Genomic DNA, 15,900 nt, shown 5'->3' with positions numbered 1-15,900 from the left:
CAAGAGGTCGCCAGTTGGATTCCTGGTCAGGGCACATGCCCAGGTTGTGGGCCCGATCCCCAGTGGGGGGCATGCAGGAGGCGGCCCATCGATGTTCTCTCTCACTGATGTTTCTCTCCCCCTCTCCCTCTCTCTTCCTCTCTCTTTAAAAAGAAAATCAATAAAGAAAACAACAAAAGAAAAGATGCAAGGAGAGGTCACATGACGCCCACGCCCTTCAGCCAGTGACTCTGTAGCTTGGACAGAAACGGGAACCTCCGAGGCCAGCCTGTCCTCCGCCAGGCTGAATCACGTGGCGATACAGTTGGGGGACTATGAAGAGGCATATGGGGAAAAGTACGAGTTGCTCTGACCCTTATAGGAGGGAGGTAAACTGATATCAAAGTGCATGGCCCTGAGCACGGGTCTGTAACTCACAGCGTGAGAGATGACACCTAGTGTGGGCAGTGGCTTGTCCCCTGCTGAAGACTGTGGATGGGCCTAGGCTGGGGGTGGGGTATGGACATTCTCAAATACTGACCTGTCCTCCCTCCAGGAAGGTGGTCCCCACGCAGCATCACTACACGTCCCCTTAACTCTCAGATGATAGCTTGTTCTTAGTAAAAGGCAGGGCGTTGGGAAACCATTCACTTCCGATCCAGATACCATGGGTGTGGAGCTGAGTTCTAATGCCTCATGATTGTCTATGTTCAGTAAGCTGACTTACAGATCCTGAACCCCAGTGTGTGTGTGTGTGTGTGTGTGTGTGTGTGTTAATCCTCCCCTGAGGATATTTTCTCATTGATTTTTAGACAGAGTGGAAGGGAGGGAGAGAGAGACATCGATGTGAGAGAGACACACTGGTTGCCTCCTGCAGGACCCCGACCAGGGCCAGGGACAACCCGCAACCAAGGTGCATGCCCTTGACCAGAATCAAACCCAGGACTCTCGGTCCGTGGGCCAATGCTCTAACCGCTGAGCCAAACCGGCCAGGGCTCCTGTGCCTCTTTATCACTCACTGACCTCTCTGCCCACCCACCAGTCCACCTCACTATTTTTGGGTGCAGACGAGAGAGCTCGCCTCCAGAAATACACCAGCAAACGGCTCTGGCCCCAAATCTCCGGCTACTTCACTATTTTTGCATCTTGGTTTCTAACAAGAGTCGTGTCAGTAAGATGACAAATGGCACCGGAAGATAAGGACACAGCCAAGATGTGGGCCTTGAGCACTAGCCCGAGCTCTGTAGCAGGACCAGCAATGACAGGCTCCGCCACCAGGTGGCAGCAGCGGCCCGCCATGCCCTGGGCACCTCCTGCTCCGTGCACCAGCTTTGGGACTGTGCTCCCCAGGGGTCGGCGCAAGAAAACCGGAGAACTATAAAAACAGGTGGAAAGTATGTTCGTTTTGTTAGGGCTGCCACAACACAGTACCACGGATTTAAGCACAGGGATTTATTGTCGCAGAGTTCAGAAGCCAAAAGTCCCAAATCCGGGTGCCAGCAGGGTGGGGGTCTCTGAGGCCTCTCTCCCTGGCTCGTGGGTGGTCAGCTCCTCCCTGGGTCCCACTTGGCCTCCCCCTCTGGGTGTGTCTGTGTCCAAATGGCCCTTCTTACGAGGAACCGGTCATACTGTGCTAGGGCACACTCTCAAGGCCTCGTTTTAACTTAATTACCTCTTTAAAGAACCTACATCCAAATATGGTCCCTTTCTGATCTTAACATACATGGGGGGGGAGAGAGAACACCCTCAGTCCGTAGCAGTAAGGAAATGCACTGAGAGCGTGTCAGGTGATGGTGACCACCAAGGACAAACTAAATCAGGGCGGGGCTGAGGGCCTGCCATGTACAGGTGCTGCTAAGGGTGACCTCTCTGACAAGGTGACCCCAGGGGAGAACAGGGACAGCCGCTCTGTGGCGAGAGGACCAGCAGGTGCCAAGGCACAAGGTGAGCGCAGACCGTGTTTCCAAGGGGGAGCGGAGCCCGGTGCTGAGGGCCTGGCACGGTGGCAGCCCGGGGCCGAGGGCCTGGCGGGGTGGCAGCCCGGGGCCAAGGGCCTGGAGGGGTGGCAGCCTGGGGCTGAGGGCCTGGAGGGGTGGCAGCCCGGGGCCGAGGACCTGGCGGGGTGGCAGCCCGGGGCTGGAGCTGCTCACCGCGGCTGGCAGGAGCCAATCGCTAAGTGTCCCAGGAGTGCTGTGGACAGGTGGGTGTCACGCTGATACCGGAAGCCGGCTGGGATGGATTAATACCACAGAAATCAGGAAATGCTACAGATCAGGGTTCCTGCTCCGCCCCCGCCAGGGGTCAAATATGGCAGCCACCGGGGCTGACGGGGAACGAGGAAAAGCCTTTTCGGGGGACAGCAGAGGTCAAGTCCGGGGGCTGAAGAGCCCCTGCAAGGCCTTTGGTTCTGACCGAGATCAAGGCTCCTGAAAGTCTTGGAGGGAAGCTCTGGCCGGTGTGGCTCGGTCGGCTGGGCATCCTCCCAGGCACCGAAAGGTTGCTGGTTCAATTCCTGGTCAGGACACAGGCCCCATGTGGGTCAGTCCCCAGTAGAGGGCGCGCAGGGGGCAGGTGGTTCATGTTCCGCTCTCGCATCGATGTTTCGCTCTCCCTCTCCTTTCCTCAGTTTCTCTAAAAATCAATAAAAAATCTTAAAGTAAAGGGGGGAAAAAGGCTTTGAGGGAAGCGGGGGCACTACTGGATTTCATCTAAGAGGATCTCTGCAATGGGCCGCAGGCTTCCTGTGATAAGGCTGGAGGCGGACCAGCAAGGAGGCCGCTGCCGAAATCCAGGCGGGAGGCGCGCTGCCTTGGATCGGCAGGATGGATTGGTGGTGGAGCGGGGACCGACTCCAGCCTGTTCAGGAGCTGAAAATGCTGCCACCGCCCTGGCCAGTCTGCCTCCGCGGTTGAGCCGGCCTGCGGACCAGAGAGTCCCGGGTTCAAAAAAAGAAAGAAAAAAAGAAAATGCTAGCACAGGTTGCAGAACGTGTGGGAGAGAGGGGAGTCAAGGGGACTCTGGATTTGGGCTGGAGAAGACGGGGGCACCGTGCGGAGAAGAGCAGGCTCCTGGGGTGACGGAAGTTGGAGGTGGGCACGGAGACCCACGTGGACCTGCAGAGCGGGGTTTGGGTAAATACCCCTGGATTCAGAAGAGAAGTCCAGATACATGCATGTCTATCTCATTCATGCATAAACTATTTTTTTAATTTTTATTGCATTTATTGGGGTGACATTGCTTAATAAAATTATATAGGTTTCAGGTGTACAATTCTATAACACATCATCTGTATATTGTACTGTGTGTTCACCACCCCACATCAAGTCTCTATCCCCCCATACTGTTGTCTCTGTCTGTGAGTTATTCTTTTATCCTCACCCGAGAATATGCTTATTGATTGGAGGGAGGGAGAGAGGGAGGGACGGAGGGGGGGAGAGGGGAGAGAAGAGAGGAGGAGAGAGGAGAAGAGAGGAGGAGAGAGGAGAAGAGAAGAGACATCAATGTGAGAGAGAAACATCCATCCGTTGCCTCCTATACAGGCCCTGACGGGGGATCGAACCCGCAACCTTTTGGTGTACGGGATGATGCTCCAACCAACCGAGCCACCCAGCTATGAGGTATTCTTTTTTCTTTGCTTAATCCTTTCATCTTTTTCATAACCTTTTGCTGCAGAATAAAACGATGCATTTCAATACAACTTAGTATCAGTAAAAACTTTGTTTGGTGAAGTGTTTGCAGCCACTCGCCACGAGGGGGCGATATAAGCCAATATTTTTCCTATTTAGCCAATTTAAAAGGGAGAGAAAGCCAGTCTGGTGAGATGACCAAGAATGTTTGGCTGGAGTCAGGTGTTCTAACCCCAAGACTTTCCGCAGGGTGGGGGGGAGGGGGACCTCAGCATTCCCGGTGTCTGTCGGACAACAACTAGGGAGGGTCTCAAACCACCGTACTTTGAAAGCTCTGTTTGCATCTCTATTTCTTTAAACGTTTCTTTATTTTTTAATGGCTGCACCTTTGTGGTCGGATTGAGGCTCACATGTGTGGCTCAAACACAAGGTGTTTCAATTTTTATAAATCTGATCTGTTTGGGAACCCTTGTAAACTCAGTTTTCATCCAAGGAGGAAATCCTGCATTTCTGCCAAACGCCGGGGACACCAACATGAACAATTGTAAAGTGAAACCACCGCCGGCCACAGAGCAGGCTCTTTGTCAAACCGACTGGGCGAAACCTGCCCAGCGGGGACAGTGTGGAAACTTGGAGAGCGGAGTCCCCCGGCTGCCAGCGTCGGGCTACTGGACAAAGGGATCGTTTAACAGTAGAGGTGACTTTTCCCACAGGCTGCTCCTTGGAGAGAGCCCCTCGCACCCAGGACACGCCGTCATCCGCTAGGCTGAGAAACGGGCCTTAATGAACCGAACTATTGCTCGGCCGAACGCAATGGACACGTCTACCTTTTTTCTTTTTTTATTCACTGTTATAATTTTTTCTTTTTTTTTTTCCTTTTTTTTTTTTTTTTTTATCCTCACCCGAGGATATTTTTCCATTTTTTTGTTCAGATAGAGTAGGAGGGAGAGAGAGGAAGGGAGAGAGAGAGAGAAACATCGACGTGAAGGGACACATCGAGTGGCTGCCACCCGCACGACCAACCAGGGCCGGGGACAAACTGCAACCGAGGTACGGGCCCTTAGCGGGAACCGAACCCGGGTCTCTCCGGACCGCAGGCCGACACTCTAACCGCTGAGCCAAACCGGCCAGGGCAATTTTTTCATTTTTAAAACGCGTTCAGTTACGGCGGACATCACTGTTACAGGCGCGTCGGGCGCACAGCCCGTCCTTAGACACCTGGCACCGCGCAGCAGTTACAGTGCTACCGACTGCGTTCCCCAAGCTGCACTCCAGGTTCCCCGGCGCCTTGGCAGCTGCCCGTTGCAAGCACTTCTGAGCGTTCTCTGTGATCTGCTGGGGAGAGGCAGGGACACTGCTGTGGACAGCAGGCCAGGGCGGTTAGCAAAGGCTCTCGCATCCCAGGACCACGGGAGGAGAAGCCTGAACCTCGGGTGGTGCCCTGGGCAGTGGGCCACCTGTGCCCGCGGCACAGCATGGCTGAGGGCTTAGGGCTGGCTGCAGGGGCAGGGCTGAGAGTGCCGCCTCTGGTGCTTCCTGGTACTGCAGGGAGAGCTGGACTGGAGTCAGGTCCAGCCGGCTTAGGGCTGGCTGCAGGGGCAGGGCTGAGAGTGCCACCTCTGGTGCTTCCTGGTACTGCAAGGAGAGCTGGACTGGAGTCAGGTCAGCCTGTCCTAGAATACTGTTTACTTCAGAGTCGTTTTTGTTGTAAGGTAGAAGAGATGGCGTGGGAATGTAACTCTTCTTTGCATCAGTTAGCTTATAGTACAATTGGATCCGTGATCCGTCATTGCGCTAAGGTCTCAGAACCTCTCGACGGCGCCGAAGACTTAGCATTGTGTGGCTAGGCAGTGGGATGGGGCCTCCCAAGGTCCTGCTGTCCTGAGGTCATCTCAGTTTGGGGTGATATCGTCAGCCTCCACGTGGAGGATTTTGTGACCATGTGAGCCCAACACTGACTGGCTGAAGGAAAGCGATTGCTGTGAACCAGACCCGCGAGGGGGCGATGTAGTAACCAGGTAACAACTGTAGATGCGATGCATCAGTATGGAGAAGAGAGGCTATGTTCCCAGCAGGAGGCGCCTGTGTTCCCGTTGCAAAGGCTGTGTGGGAACGAACCCTGACCAGAGCCATGGGAGCAGAGGTACTTACCACCTGCAGGCAAAGTCCATGGAGCTGACATGGTCCGAGGCCACCGTCTGTCCTGGGGACCCCGAGCCTGTTTGTGGCCCCTCTTTCTAGGCCGTATGAAGTCCCTGCTTCTATGAACCCTTACCACACAGACCTAGCAGGCCCAGACTCTTGCACAGTCGGACGGTCCACTCTTCAGGGTAATGTCTGTAGACACTCGGGCTCCTCCACGGCCTGTGGACTTTATTTGCTGAACTATTAGGGTCTGACTGGCAGAATCAGCAGCAGCACCCCAAGTACTACCCACAGTTCTGGGCTTAGCCTGCTACGAGCTAGCTGTGCGACCTTGAGCAACTCAATTCACCTTTTGGGGAGCAAAGCTATGGAATCAACAAAATGCTAGCATCTAGGTCAGGATTTAGAGACAGTGGTTTCCAAACCGAGACAATGTCTCCAAGGAGAACCAGCCTCAGACTCGCGCATGCGCGCCACAGGCTGGAGCTGAGGTGCGTGGAGCCCCGAACTGTGGCAGAGCCACCCCCCACCCCGGGCAGGCTCCACACGCTTTGGGCTCCGACTTCCTTGAGCGTCCGTTCCATCGCCCGCGGAGAGGCAGCTTCTTGCCACACGGTGCTCTCTGTGAACGGGTCTGCGGTTCGCAGTTGACACGACTTGACTGCATAGCAGTTATTCATAAAGGCGTTCATTACGTATCCCCATTTCATGGCGGGGGCCACGGGAGTCTGCAGTGCTGTGCCCTGGCCTCCCCCACCTTGGACTTCAAGCTGTGTGCCCCACAGAATTCGAGCTGCAAACCCAGAGCTTTTCCGGGGAATTTTCACAGTGCACAGGCGAGCGCAGCCCCATTCAAGCGTGTGGCCGTCGGCTTTAAATCGGTATCACCAGTGTGTACCGCAAGCGAGACCGTACACGAGCGGGTATAAAATGCAGCTTAGGTCACATTCCACCTGTGCCACCCGGACGTGGGGCTGGGCACCCCAGGGAAAGAGTCGCTCGTGGAACACGAAATGATGGCGCGGGCCCCCGAGTGACTGCAGTTCCGGAGGGCAGGGTGCCAAGGCCAACTCGACACCAGGCATCCCATTCGTGCTTCCCCGTGGATTGAAACGCAACACCTGCCCGCGCCACACACCCCTGCTCTCTCCTCCCTTATTTGGAAGGTGCTATCGTCGCTCGGCCCTGAAACATGAGCAGCCCTGCCCCTGGACTGCGGGGATCGTGTGTCACGGGAACACCAGATCCAGAAAGGGACACTTGGAATGTCTGTGCGCTCCGTCGTCCCTGGCTCGGCACGAACCTCTGACGTGCCGGCAGCCCACCTCTTGGTGCCCAGTGAGCACCCTTCGGGCCGTAGGACGCCAGAGAGCTGCCCGCCGTGAGGGCTGAACCGAGGGAGGACGGTGAATGTTTTCCTCCTGACACCAACGTGAGCCAATCGGTTAATTAATAACTACCTCCAGCCAATCAAATCTAGGCCTGTCTTCCTTGGAAACCTGCCTCAGCTGCACATGAAGAGGAGTGGGGTTTAATTACTCTATCCTGGACCAGAGAAGTCAAGGATCCTGTGTCCTGTTGCCTTCTCCACTTGCCTCCCAGCCAAAAGAAGGAACAGAGAGCATTTATAATATGTGCCCATTCACAAATCCACACCCAAAACGAACGTCGAATTTCAAAACGCATAATGAAGCATTATTTGATAGTACTATGACCTGGAAAAACACACACTTTCTCAAGACTCTGTATTTGAAAAGAATATGCAATCATTTGACCCCATTGGTAACACAATTTTTTGTGTAGTGAGAAGCCATTGCCCGAGTGAGGAACTGTGAGGTCCTCCGTGGGGAGGTCTCCCCTCCAAGCCACGAGGGGCACAGGAACTCGAAAAAGAGATGGGGTCAACGACGGACACTTGTGTGATTGCTGTTTCTTTTCATTTTAGATGAAAAAATATTTGCCTATTCTTTAGTTATTGCTATCCTCAGGGAAATACTGAATTTACATAGTCAGCACTTCACAGAATGGAACACAAAGAACCGGTATATTCTAACCACGTCCTACGGTGACTTTACATTTCCGGTTACCCAGAGCCTTGCACCGATTGACAAGCCAAAGTGCTGGTCTCTAATGCATTCAGCACAAAACAAGATCGGTTTTTGTGTGTTTTTGTTGCTGCTTCATTTACAAACGTGGCCACCAGTATGAAGAGATCGTTGAATTCCTAGGGTGGGTTCATGAGACTGACATCGTATAGACCCATTTTACAGATGGGAGCTGAGTAGTGTCCAACCTACGGGAGCCTCTGACGCACCCACCACTCGCCCTGAGGTGCCCATGATGGAGCACAGCTTCTCCCTGGAAGTCGCACTCAGTTGTGTAATAGGGTTGAGATTGTGATTTCAAGAGAAAACCACTCATCTGGGGGTTCTGTATTACTGACTAGTAGCCCCAACTACAATCACATTTGTGACATGTGAGAGGCACCTTATTTAAACGATCGAATGAATGGGAGCTTCCAAGGAACTGGAGGATAAATGAGCGAGTGGAGGATGATTGGCTCCTCACTCTGATCCCCGGAAAGGTCTCTGCGAGACAGTCACCCCCTTGTTTCTTCACGGTGAAGTGGAGAAGGCTGAATCTCAGTTGCTATTTTCCAGTAATTTTTTGACAACTTAAATTTTGTAAAAAAGATGCATATACATGTTGTATATGTCAAGTTATACAACCATTTTAAAGTTTAAAATCACCACCCAAACCACCATCAATGGAAAACTCCAATATGGTGTTGACCTGCTCTGAGTCACTGTGTGTGTGTTTACATGTGCTGTTGACCCTTGAAGAACATGGGGGCTAGGGTGCCAACCCCGGAGCAGTCAAAAGTCCACAGATACCTTCCGACTCCCCAAATGTTAACTACTAATAGCCTACCATTGACCAGGACCCTTACTGAGAACATAAACAGTCAGCTGATACCTATCGTAAGATACATGCATTGTTATTGGTGGAAGTAAAGTCCTCGGGGTGCTGTGAGGGAAAGAATTTCCAGAGGCCCCCACAGGAGGATGTGGCTTCATGGAAAGCTTTATCAATTACGTAAAATTAATGGGGTTCCCCTCCCAGGTCCCATCTCTGTCCCTCTCGCCATGAAAGAGTCCAACCTTGGCTTCAGCGGGAACAGAATAAAGGTCACTGACCGTGGTTTCTGTTCCACAGTCAAGCCCAGTCCAGTCCCGCATCCAGCGAGCTTAGCGTGTGTCCCCTGCTGCGGTCCATTGTGTGCGAGGTCCGCATGGCCATGGGCACGGGCTGCTTAAGGCCACGTGACTATGGAGAGAGATACGGTGAGTGCACGGCCCGTGCAGGTCAGGGAGCGAGAGAGGAAGGGGAGAGGAAACCCCCTGTCTGGGGACTTTCACTTTCTAAGATTTTGCACACTTCCAGTGGGGTCTACTGCCAGCTAATCTACTGTTCCCCAGGCTAGACCAACAGCCAGACACCTTCCCTACATCTCCCCAACTTCACCGAGCCCAGGTCCCCCTTTGTTGAGCCCCTTCCCCCAGTGATCTGCAGGCGATGGACCGGTGGTTCCCCGGGGAAACTGAAGCTGCCGGAATGACTGTGTTTATAATGTCTGGCCTCCCTTTGCTCTCGTCCTACTATTACTATTGACTCGCTAATGATGATGATAACAGTATTACAAACTGTGTTCTTACAGCAACGTAAACTAGAGCAAAGGAAAGGTTGTCTTAAAAATGATAAAGAAGACAGAGTACATGTCCAGGACCGGACTGTGTTTACTGATACCGTGATTTTACACCGTCTGTTTGCAAGACAAATCCCCGCTCAGACCCTGCCCCAGTATCGTCTCATCTGATACAAAACACTGCAGACGTTATTGCGAACCAGGGTCATCGAAACTGGATGGTCGTGTGAGCTCCGTGCACTGCGGACGAGACGGCGGTCGGATTGCTTCCGGGCAGCCCGGGGCGCCCGAGATGCTGCTCACGGCAGGCGGGAAACCTCCAAGGATGTTCAACGTGGTTACCGAAAAAGCTCACGCCCAAGTGGGCCCGGTGCAGGTCACTCTTGAGCTGGCCTGAGTCCTCTGGGGCATGACCTTTCGCTTCTTTCGGAGGGGCGTCCGCACCCTGGTTCTCCCTTCTTCCCTCCCTACCTGAGCAAAACGTGCTTTGTTCTCTCTCTGAGTAAAATAATAGCAATGATGATAATAATAAGTGGACCTGTACAATTCAAACCCATGTTGTTCAAGGGTCAACTGTGCGTGTGTGTGTGTGTGTGTGTGTGTGTGTGTGTGATCATGCCTTTCCAAGTTATTAGAGAGGCCCAGTGGGTATAATGTTAAAAGAACTCAGTGGAAGAATTCAGTATGCTAAAGGCCTTGCTGGGTGGCCAAGCGCCCGGGCACTGACCATGTCCCAGGGCTAACCTGTTTGGAGGTTAGCGGCTTGTGCGAATTCTCTGGCGCAAATGGATTGCCAAGGCCGTGGTCCCATCCCCCAACGTCCCCCCGCAGCTCCCTGTCCCGCGTGGGTTAGCAGTGATATTCTCTAGAAACATGTAGCGAAGTGCAGCCGTTAAACCAGAAAGCACTAACCTAACGTAAGTTCCCAGACAGCGTTACTGACTAGAAGTAACGGGTCGGAAACACCTGCCCTTTAACTGAGGAGGGAAGGTCTACGCCAGCTCCAAGGTCACCTTGTGTCGTGGGCACTGACCTTCCGGAGCCAGCAAGCCTTCCTGGGGCGGGGGAGGGGAGCCGGAACCGTGCAGCAGGACAACGTGCTTCCCAGTCGCCCGGGCCCTTCTCTTTCGTTGGGGGGAGGAGAGCTGGTTTGGCTGTGAGACGCTTTGCATTTTCAGTGCATCCGCCCCTGAGAGGGCATGGGGCACCTCTGGCAGGGGATGCTTGCCTCTTTCAACTCAGGAGCCTAGACACCGAGGAAGGGGGGCGGCAGGGCGGGCCACTGCCCTGCAGGGTGGCAGACACAAATATGCGAGGCTCCCGGGTCCCCCCAAAGGAGCTGACACCTTGTTTTTCCATCTCAATAGATGGAAACCTCAGGCATGGCATGATCCTGTGACCCAGAGGCAAGGGGACTGTGGGTTCCCATCAGCTCAGGTGAACAACCCAAGAATTCCGCTGGCCTCCGAGGGGGATCCCCACCCCCTCTGAGCTCCTCTCCCTTGGGAGGAAGGATCCCTGATCCCCTTGAACTTCACGGAGAACGGTAGCCAGCTTGCACCCTGCGGTGCCCGCTGCACCATCCACACCTGCCAGGTGGCGGGGCACCTGCAGACAAAAGGCTTTTGTGGGTAGGTTGGCACCATCTGGGGCTGACTCCAGGGCTGCCGTCTGCATTCTGCCTGTCCCCCTCCACAGAAATGAGGAGCAAAGCCTCTTTCTTTGTGGCGGAGGGAGGAACGTTCTTTGAGCCTTCTGTCGGGCCAGCAGTCAAACTGACGGGAGCCAGGTGAGCGAGAGACAACGACCAAACGCAATCACATTCATAGGGAGCCCCACACACATGACAGTCGGAGACACGAAGTTAAAGAGGGGTCCATGTGGCGTCCTGAGCCCAGGAGGAGGTCAGACGTTACCTGGGGCTCAGAGGAAGGTCATTCCCAGGATGATAGAGGAGCAGAGGTTCGGTGATTCAATTTTGCCCTGCCCTGAACATTGGCCGTAAAAAGTTATTTCTCGTGATAACTCTTATCATGAGCAAAGTCCCTAATTTAAGGGGACAGATTAAAGTTTCTCTTGCACTTGGGAGGTCTCCGTTGGATTCAGCTCACAATAATCCACCTGCCCAAAGGGGCGGCTCAGGGGACGGGCACGGGGGAGGCTGTTCTGAGCCCTGCACTCTCCAAGGCCGAAGGCAGCATCCTCATGGTCAGCGACAGTTGGACACATCGCAGGACGGCAAGGCCGTCACAGGGGTGAGGGGACATCACCAGGGTGTTTCTCTGCTCCATCTGGCTTCCTTGAGATTGACAGAGGCTCATGTCTCACCCTGCGGGCAGGAGAGACCTTTCTGCCGTCTGGAGTCATGGTAACAGCCAATTGAAAACACCAACGCTGCCCTGGCCGGTTTGGCTCAGCAGTTAGAGTGTCGGCCTGAGGACCAGAGAGACCCAGGTTCGGTTCCCACTAAGGGCACGTACCTCGGTTGCAGTTTGTCCCCGGCCCCGGTTGGTCGTGCGGGTGGCAGCCACTCGATGTGTCCCTTTCACGTCGATGTTTCTCTCTCTCTCTTCCTCTCCCTCCCTCCCACTCTACCTGAATAAAATTGGAGAAATGTCCTTGGGTGAGGATAAAAATATAATAAATAAATAAAATTTAAAAAAAGAAAACGCCAACGCTGAGCACTGCTGTTCCCAGAAGAACAGGGTAGGTGCTCAGCAGCTGATCGGACGCAGTTATCAGCTCTGAGAAAATATTTACAGTTGACACTGGCCCACATGGCTGAGGACTATTTGATTTCCTCCCCCGGCCCTTTCTCTCTATGAACAAACAGGTTTCAGTGTAACACACCAGGGAACGGATGGACACCGGAACACACACACACGCACACACACGCACACACACACGCGCGGGCCCGGCGTCTCAGGGTCAAACCCACACCGTGTGAGGCCGCACGTATGCCTTGTGGGAAAAGTCAGGATTGATCTTAATTTCAGAAGTTTTCATGGAGACGAGGTCATGACCTGCACCGGCTGCCCCACGGTCACAAGCAAGGGGACCCACTCAAACTGTCCACTGTGTTCAGGGCCAACACACTTCTGCTCTCGGGCCAACCGAACCCAGCTGTCCGTGCGGTGCGGCGTCTCCCGCCGCCTCCATCACACGCCAGAAGGGCCTCACTCCAACCACAGGCTGAGAGGGGCTTCAGAAGGGCAGGTTTGATAACACGTGGATTATAGCTCAATCAAAAAACAAAACACAGAAGGGGAGCCCGCCCCACAGACACACCTGTTCCTGCCAATGCGGACCACACGCTCATTTCCTGGTGGGTGTGGCTTTCAAAGGAAACACGAGTGGAATAGGAAGGTGGTCCCGCAGGGATGAGGACAGTTTTGCCCCCTCCTGTCTCCACCTGCAAAGCTTGGGGCACGTTGCCCCTGGTGACGCCAACCACTGCTCTTTCTCCTGTGCTCACTCGGCCCTGCAGCTTCCGTTCCTATAATCCACTTTTTATCTAGGATGGAGTTCGCTTTACACGACCTTAGAGAATTAGTTTATTTCCTACAACTTGCTTTTGGTACTTATTTTCCATGATATGGCCCAGCCAGGGGGGCTCAGTGGGTGGAGCGTCCTCCCCTGGACTGAGAGGTCCCGGTTCGATTCCCGGTCAGGGACATGCCTGGACTGTGGGCTCCATCCCTGGTAGGGGCGTGCAGGAGGCAGCCGATGGATGTTTCTCTCTCACATCAATGTCTCTCTCTCTCTCTTTCTTTCTTCCTCTCTCTCTAAAAAAAAAAATCAGTATTTCCCGCGACATTGTGGAATCATGCCATCTGGTTCAGCACAGTGGTACACACCATGGCCAAGAGGGGCCCAGTCTCTGCTCCCCCAGAGGAGCCTGGAGAGGCAGTGTCCCCCGTCTGTGGCCCACACCTCCCGCTGTTCCGCCCCCGCCCCCAGTTCTGCACGTCCGAGCAGGGCAGTGGCTGCGCTCAGACCACACCTGCTGTCCGGCCGGTCTCTGCCAGGCCCTTTTCCTGGGCTCCCAGTCCGCTGGAAACGGCTGAATAACAGCAAAATGTTTCTACTTTCTTTATAGTTCTCTTCTTCTCCCACGACTGCCCTGTACCCGCGGAATGTGGAGGCCACCGCGTGTCTCGCTCAGCCTGGGTTATATCCCTCCGCCCCGGGCCCGCTTGTCCCCACAAACGTCGTCTCAGCCTCACGTGGGCGAAGCACGCTTTCCGTCCCGCCTCCCCCAGGTCGTTGATAAAGATGTTAAACAATACAGGGCCCGGCCCAGCCTCTGAAGAACACCTGTTCCGTCGGTCTCCGTATCACTGATCCGCTGATAGCCGCGCCCTGGGCGCGCGCCTCCGGCCAGGTGCGCCCATGCTCGCAGGCTCCTTCCTCTTGCCACCCATCGTCCACCCTGAAACACCTGCCGGGCCAGGTGTCCGGAGGGCGCCCCAGCCCCGCTGTGAGCGGGTCCCTCTGGGGTGCTGCGCGGCCGAGGACTTTGCTATCTGAGAGCCCCGCCCGAGCGTCACCGTGTCCTGCGTTCCGGGACCACGGGGCACGGCCGTGACGGAAGGACTGGGGTGGTGCATGCAGCTGCCCCCCTCCGCATCCCTCGCGCGCCCCAGGCTGATTGGCCGGGGCTCTGTGACGCGGCCGCGCGGTCACTTTCAAGGGGAGAAGTGACGTGGTGACGGCTGTCCCTACCAGCTCTCTGCTCGATCTTGCCGTCCGTCTAGCTCTCCTGATGCCAGGTGCCTGAGCGTGCGTGGGCCGGGGTCCTTCCTCCTCCTCTGCAAGCGAGGGGCTGGGAGAGCAGGTCCTGAGCAATGGTCTGGGCAATACCGTCCAGGATCAATTTTCCTGGCCACAGGGAGGGCGGGGCCTGTGGGAGACGTGCCCTCTGCCCCAGGCCAGCGGCTGGAGGAGCGGGCCCAGCCGGCCCAGCCCCTGCACACAGCCCAGGGCGCTTCGCCCAGTTGGGGAGCAGATTCAAGTCCCAGCTGCATCCTTCTCGTTGGGGGAAATCCCACCCCGACTCGACCCCCGTGTCCTCATCTGCAAAGTGGAGGGTGATCGTGCTTCCCAGGGGGCTGTGAGGACTGTAAGGAAGTTCATATGTTTGTCTTTTTAAAGAAAAAAAAAAAGACTTGAGTATTTCGTCACCTGGTGATCACTCAGCTTAAAAATTCTGAGTTGGTGGTACTTTGGCCAAAAGTGCCTTCATTTAATTATGAGAAAACAAAAGACAAACCAGAATTGAGGCATTTTCTACCAAATAATAATAATAGTAACAATAATAGTAATCCTGAGTGGCTGACATTAGAGGAGGCTACAGTGACATGACCAACAAGTGTGGTGCGGGCCCCGCCCCGGGCCCCTCCTGGGTCCCGCCCTGGGCCCCGCTGTGGAAAGACAAGGTCACGGAGAGCAGAGAATGTCAGTGCGGCTGTGGACTAAGTGAGGCGGCACCAACCCTCTGCCCTAGTTTTACAACTTACCTTTAGGTCAAACACTATTAGAAAACTTTTCGAAAGATTATTTCTTTTAATGTAAAAAACATCAAAGTTTTGTTTAGTTAATCAAAAAACGTGTTTGCGTGTGTGTGTGTGTGTGTGTGTGTGAATTATTCCCCCATCCATTATCCTTGATGCTTTCTTCTATGTTTTTATCATTTTAGTTTTATTTTCTTTATTGAGTTTAGAGAGAGGAGGGGAGAGGGGAGAAAGAGACAGAAACGTCGATGAGAGAGAACATCCACTTGCCACCTCCTGCATGCCCCCCACTGGGGATCGGGCCCACAACCTGGGCATGTGTCCTGACTGGGAATCGAACTGGCGACCTCTTGGTGCAGGGTCGACGCTCAACCACTGAGCCACACCGGCCGGGCCGTTTCTATCGTTGTAAACACGCGTGTGTGGAGAGGCCGCGCTGAGGCCTGAGCAGGAGTGTGTCCCCAGCCCGGGCAAAGACGGCTGCTGGGGGAGGGGATGCAGGGCTCCAGCTCCGACACCAGGCTGACCCTGAGGAAGGGGAGGGGCAGAGCAGGGGGACGGAGCGTCCGGGGGCGTGCTGAAATGGGCCGCGTCCGACACCTGCTTGCTGCTGGACGGTCCAGTGCAGAGCCTGGTGGCCGAGGGGAGGTGGGGGTGGCCGGAGCGCCCCGGCGGGCAGGGGGTCTCAGCAGCAGAGCCGGTGGCCTGCATGAGGGGAGGAGAGAGGACCCCGCTGCCCAGGCTGGTGGGTCCAGAGAGGGGGATGAGATCATGTGTTTCTGATTCCTTGTTTCCTCGGGAGATGATGAGGAAGGTCATCCAGGAAGAGAGGGGAAGGGGAGGGCGTGGGGAGTCTCGGGAGAGCCACAGGGTGTGAGTTTGTCTCCTGGAGGGTGGGCCGGGATCCCCTCGGGAGACATCAGATCCCGGG

The sequence above is a fragment of the Molossus molossus genome, unplaced genomic scaffold, assembly GCF_014108415.1.
Source record: "Molossus molossus isolate mMolMol1 unplaced genomic scaffold, mMolMol1.p scaffold_m16_p_7, whole genome shotgun sequence".
NCBI classification, from domain to species: Eukaryota; Metazoa; Chordata; class Mammalia; order Chiroptera; family Molossidae; genus Molossus; species Molossus molossus.
This window is presented reverse-complemented; position numbering follows the sequence as displayed.